This window comes from Procambarus clarkii, chromosome 52 (assembly GCF_040958095.1).
Source record: "Procambarus clarkii isolate CNS0578487 chromosome 52, FALCON_Pclarkii_2.0, whole genome shotgun sequence".
In the NCBI taxonomy this organism is placed as follows: domain Eukaryota; kingdom Metazoa; phylum Arthropoda; class Malacostraca; order Decapoda; family Cambaridae; genus Procambarus; species Procambarus clarkii.
The window spans coordinates 29,530,068-29,536,037 of NC_091201.1; positions in this window are offsets into that span (position 1 = coordinate 29,530,068).

Genomic DNA, 5,970 nt, shown 5'->3' on the forward strand with positions numbered 1-5,970 from the left:
TGTCATGACTGCAGGTCTCTACCCCCCCCCCAGGCATGACAATCTCCTCCCCCCCCCCCCTTCTCCCCTCAGGCATGACACCCCTCCTGAAAATAACGTAATTGGAAACTGTCAAGGGAATCACTCTACTGGCTGACAGGTGAGAAATGAGCCTTCGTTTTAGGGTGGGTTAGGGGGGGGGACCGTTGGGGGGGAGGATTGAGGGGGGGATGAGTAGGGGAGTGGGATGGGTCAGATGAGAGGGAAGGGAGAGGGGGGGGGGTAGGGGGTAATGGGATAGGTAAGTCACTGACCGATCAGATCGCGTTTAAAAAAAAAAATTTTTTTTTTGCGGTCAAGTCAGGTTTCGCGGTTTTTAACGTGTAAATTTTCCTTTTCGCGGGTTTTAATTTGTAAAATAATTTTTTTGGGGGCGAGTTTTAATATGTAAATGACATTTTTCGCGGGTTTTAAAGAATACGTTTTTGTTATTGTGGAAAATTAAACTGTGTGAATTTTGTTATCGCATTCTGGTGCTATAATCTACGTCTTTCACACGTCAGACGCACGGACATACGTTATTGAATCTTCGACTGGTTGGTAACAGAGACGGCTTCGCTTCCTCAGGTCGGCGTTCGAATCCCGGCGGTTCCGGTTGACAGGCACTATTCCTTCCCTTTGTCCTACCCCCAGCTTGTTATCCTCATATCCCAGGAGGAAAGTATGATATCAGGAGAAATATGAGGTCAGGGAAAGTATAAGGTCAATGGAATTATGCTGTTGCATAAAATTAATGCCCAAACGCTTCGTCAGTTGGAAGTGGTTCTAAGCATCCTCCCGCTGTGTTATGGGGGAGAGGGAAGGCACGAGAGATGGGGGGGGGGGGAGGGAAATAAGAATGAGTAGAAGGAATAAAAAAGTGAAAGAATGACCAGGAAAGAGGGGGATGAAGGGAAGAGGGTGAACAGAAGACTGAAAAGCGATATAGGACAGAAAGGCAGTGGAACGAACACACACACATACACACACACACACACACACACACACACACACACACACACACACACACACACACACACACACACACACACACACACACAAACAGCGTAATACAAGGGACCAAAAATGGGTAAAGAGGGTCCCTGAGGACAGGGGCTGAGGGGGGGGGGGCTCCTCCCCCCCCCATCTGTTCACCAGGAGAAAGTAACTTTTCAAACCTGAAATTGAATTACCTTGAGGGGAAACGAATACCCTGTTGTCGGTTTTGGTGGGAAATTTTCCCAGCTGGATGTGCACTAGGGGGAAAAATCTCTTTCAACCCATGTTTTCTCATATTCCTAAATGCATATGTTCTTAGATACACACATTCCTCAACACGCAAAAAACTATATATATATATATATATATATATATATATATATATATATATATATATATATATATATATATATATATATATATATATATATATATATATGTAAAGCTTCCTACTCAACATTTGCATGTCACATAATGTTTAACAAGATCCTTAAACGTTGCTCCCACATCTTAGGAAGCTGTTATCCTCTACTGAACACCTTGGGAGCAGTCCTGAGGTGTTTATCTTGGCCCCTCACCTTATCTTGTTATCTTGTCTGATTAGTTCTCGTGTGCTTTCCTTATCTCGCCTCTCCTTATGCCACCTGGGATACCACAACCTGGTAGAACACTGACTGGGATGGTGTAACTTTGCTTGTATATCAGAGCCTGATATAAGAGCCTGGTATAAGAGCCTGGTATAAGAGCCTGATATAAGAGTCTGATATAAGAGCCTGATATAAGAGCCTGGTATAAGAGCCTGATATAAGAGCCTGGTATAAGAGCCTGATATAAGAGCCTGGTATAAGAGCCTGATATAAGAGCCTGGTATAAGAGCCTGATATAAGAGCCTGATATAAGAGCCTGGTATAAGAGCCTGATATAAGAGCCTGATATAAGAGCCTGGTATAAGAGCCTGATATAAGAGCCTGGTATAAGAGCCTGGTATAAGAGCCTGATATAAGAGCCTGGTATAAGAGCCTGATATAAGCGCCTGATATAAGAGTCTGATATAAGAGCCTGGTATAAGAGCCTGATATAAGAGCCTGGTATAAGAGCCTGATATAAGAGCCTGGTATAAGAGCCTGGTATAAGAGCCTGATATAAGACTGATATAAGAGCCTGGTATAAGAGCCTGATATAAGAGCCTGGTATAAGAGCCTGGTATAAGAGCCTGATATAAGAGCCTGGTATAAGAGCCTGATATAAGAGCCTGGTATAAGAGCCTGATATAAGAGCCTGATATAAGACTGATATAAGAGCCTGGTATAAGAGCCTGATATAAGAGCCTGGTATAAGAGCCTGATATAAGACTGATATAAGAGCCTGGTATAAGAGCCTGATATAAGAGCCTGGTATAAGACTGATATAAGAGCCTGATATAAGAGCCTGGTATAAGAGCCTGATATAAGACTGATATAAGAGCCTGGTATAAGAGCCTGATATAAGAGCCTGGTATAAGAGCCTGATATAAGAGCCTGGTATAAGACTGATATAAGAGCCTGATATAAGAGCCTGGTAATCCAGGGGATGTGAGCACAAACGGCTTCATTACCTCGCCTGGTCTTCTCACCAACCTGCACATTGAGCTTCATATCTTTTAAAACTTAATATTTGCGGAAGTTATTGGGCAATTCTTTGTGAACCCGGACTATGAGTTCCTCGTTTGGAAATCCTCGTTTTTTCCCAACAAAGTTTTATGGCATTGCAAGCTCTCATTTTAAGTTTTAGGGGTTTTTCTCCTTAAATTAAAGCATTTGGTTCATTTGGTTCATTTGGTTCATTTGGTTCATTTGGTTTCGAGCCTTTGATAATTCGGTATAATTTTGTGAAATTTTGTCTTGTGATTGATTGATTGATGAAGATTAAGCCACCCAAGAGGTGGCACGGGCATGAATAGCCCGTAAGTGGTGGCCCTTTTGAGCCATTACCAGTATCAATAGATGATACTGGAGATCTGTGGAGGTGCGACTGCACCCTATGGAGTGGTCGTGACCTCTGCACTAGGATTGATTGATGAAGATTAAGCCACCCAAAAGGTGGCACGGGCATGAATAGCCCGGCCCTTTTGAGCCATTACCAGTATCAATAGATGATACTGGAGATCTGTGGAGGTGCGACTGCAGCATGACGGGAGATACGTCTCCCGTGGTCTTGTGTATATATTATTTTTACCTGGTGAAGGGGATCTCAACCCATTACTCTGCCGTCTAATGGGATTTCAGTCTCAACTATTCATTGTTGTAAATTCCATCTACCAATTAGTTACCTCAATATGATCCATTAATAAAGCTGTTCCTGGTAGTCCAGACACATGAGTTCGAGCCCACCGCACGACCTCTATATTTACTCATTGACACATTATAATCTTCCATTTTCACAGTACTTGAACTTATCTATTGTGTAAATGTAAAACACATTTGCAGCTGTATTTACTATGATACACCATGACCTTTTACCTTGTATATGCTGTAAATAAGTAAATAAGTAAGTATATCCACATGCTGTAAATTATGGTTACAAAATTAATTTTAATATATGATATCAATGGAGAAAAAGTGCTCCCGTATATCCTATACCCGGTACTTTGACCCGGCCAGGATTCGAACCGATGCCATCCAGGATCACCCCTAAACGTACACAGTACCGTGACCACCTCACCAATGATCATGTGTGTGTGTGTGTGTGTGTGTGTGTGTGTGTGTGTGTGTGTGTGTGTGTGTGTGTGTGTGTGTGTGTGTGTGTGTGTGTGTGTGTGTGTTTGTGTGTGTGTGTGTGTGTGTGTAAGTGTGTGTGTGTGTGTGTGTGTGTGTAGTTACCTAAGTGTAGTTACAGGATGAGAGCTACGCTCGTGGTGTCCCGTCTACCCAGCAATGTGTGTGTGTGTGTGTTTGTGTGCGCGTGCGTGTGTGCGTGTGCTTTTCTCCAAGCAGCAACTCTCCCCCTCGACAGTCTGTCTCTGCAAGGTGCAGCGTCCTGAAAATCAAATTACAAGCCATGACGGGTTTAATAATACAACTGATATTAAGACTGGCACCTACAGCACGAACAGCAACAACTCCGCTAAATTGGATCTTCAGCCTCCAGTCTTGGTCTTTAAGACTCTTTAGAACACAATTCGAACCATTCCCAGGCCTTGGGGGTGTGAGGACAAGGACTTGAACAAAACGTCTTCGAACAAGCGAACAACGTAGAATCAATGCTGTAGACGTAGTACATCAGTACCGTACTCCCTCGGTACGTCTCTGCATTTGGAATCGTCTCAAAGCTCTCCAAATGTACTCACTAGAAAGGAGACGAGAGAGATACCAAATAATATACACGTGGAAGATACTGGAGGGACAGGTCCCAAATCTGCACAGTAAAATAACAATGTACTGGAGTGATCGATATGGAAAAAAATGCAGAATAGAACCAGTGAAGATCAGGGGTGCCATAGGCACAATCAGAGAACTCTGTATAAACATCAGAGGTCCGCGGTTGTTCAACGTCCTACCAGCGACTATCAGAAATATTCCCGGAACAACCGTGGACATCTCAAGAGAAAACTAGACTGTTTTCTTCAAGGAGTGCCGGACCAACCGGGCTGTGGTGGGTATGTGGGCCTGCGGGGCCGCTCCAAGCAACAGCCTGGTGGACCAAACTCTCACAAATCAAGCCTGGCCTCGGGCCGGGCTTGGGGGAGTAGAACAACTCCCAGAACCCCATCAACCAGGTATCAACCAGGTATCAACGTGTATTCCAAAATAATGGAACGGAAATCCAATTACACAGAGACCAGAATTCATAACAAAATAGAAACGAGAATAATGTCAGCAAATAAATGTTGTTGTTTCTATTCTTTGACAAATACAACCTATAACTTATAGTAAAATATTTTGTCTTTTAAATTTAAAAAGGTATTTTTATTTTTGTGTATGGTATTAGTCATTATAATTGCCGAACAAGATTTTTTGGTTCATTATAAAAAAAATCTTTTATATATATAATTGTTAATAGTAAAAAAGGGTGCCATATTGTGTTAAATATATGGAAAGTGTGGGAGATATCCTGAGCTTCTATACGAGTTTGGGAAAAAGAATGGTATGCTATTGATATGTTAAATATATGTGACTATGTTGTTCTTATTTCTAAGTTGCATGTGTGTATACATGGTTGTCTCTAGTTACACCTGGCCTTGGTGTGCATTTTACGTTATAGTTAAGCTTCCCTGTTGATTGTATGGGACCTCTGGACCCCTGGACCACTGGACCCCTGGACCACTGGACCCCTGGACCACTGGACCACTGGACCACTGGACCCCTGGACCACTGGACCCCTGGACCACTGGACCCCTGGACCACTGGACCACTGGACCACTGGACCACTGGACCCCTGACCTCTAGAACCCTTCACATATTCGGACACTAACATGAATCATCCTGGACCGGATGACCCTCCGCTAGTCATGTGGCTGTTTGTAGTGAATTGTGGTTGATGAACGACTCATGGTAGGCCGGAGGGCCGGTGGTCGGGTGGCCGAGGGGTCGGGTGGCCAAGGGGTCGGGTGGCCGAGTGGGCCACAGTGGGAGAGAGTGATGGCCTAGGGGAGGCAGGACTCGGGAATTGTCAAGTGTCGGACTCCAACTTATTTTTGCACAAACGGGAAGGAAGAGGAGGAGGATATTTTTCCTTGTTTCACCCCATTACAACTAAATGAAATCCGAGAATTCTTTTGAGAGGGGAGTTGGTGTGCCCTGGCCTGGGATTGGCTACCCAGGCGGGGGGAGGAGGGGGTTATTGCAGGCCTGGGGGGGGGGGTATTGCAGGCGTGATGGGGGGGGGGTGCAGGCAAAGGGGGGGGGGGTTAGGAAGCCTGTAGTTATGCTTATCTAGCCACCCCTCTCCCCCCCTCCTCCACCTTGGCCAACTGCA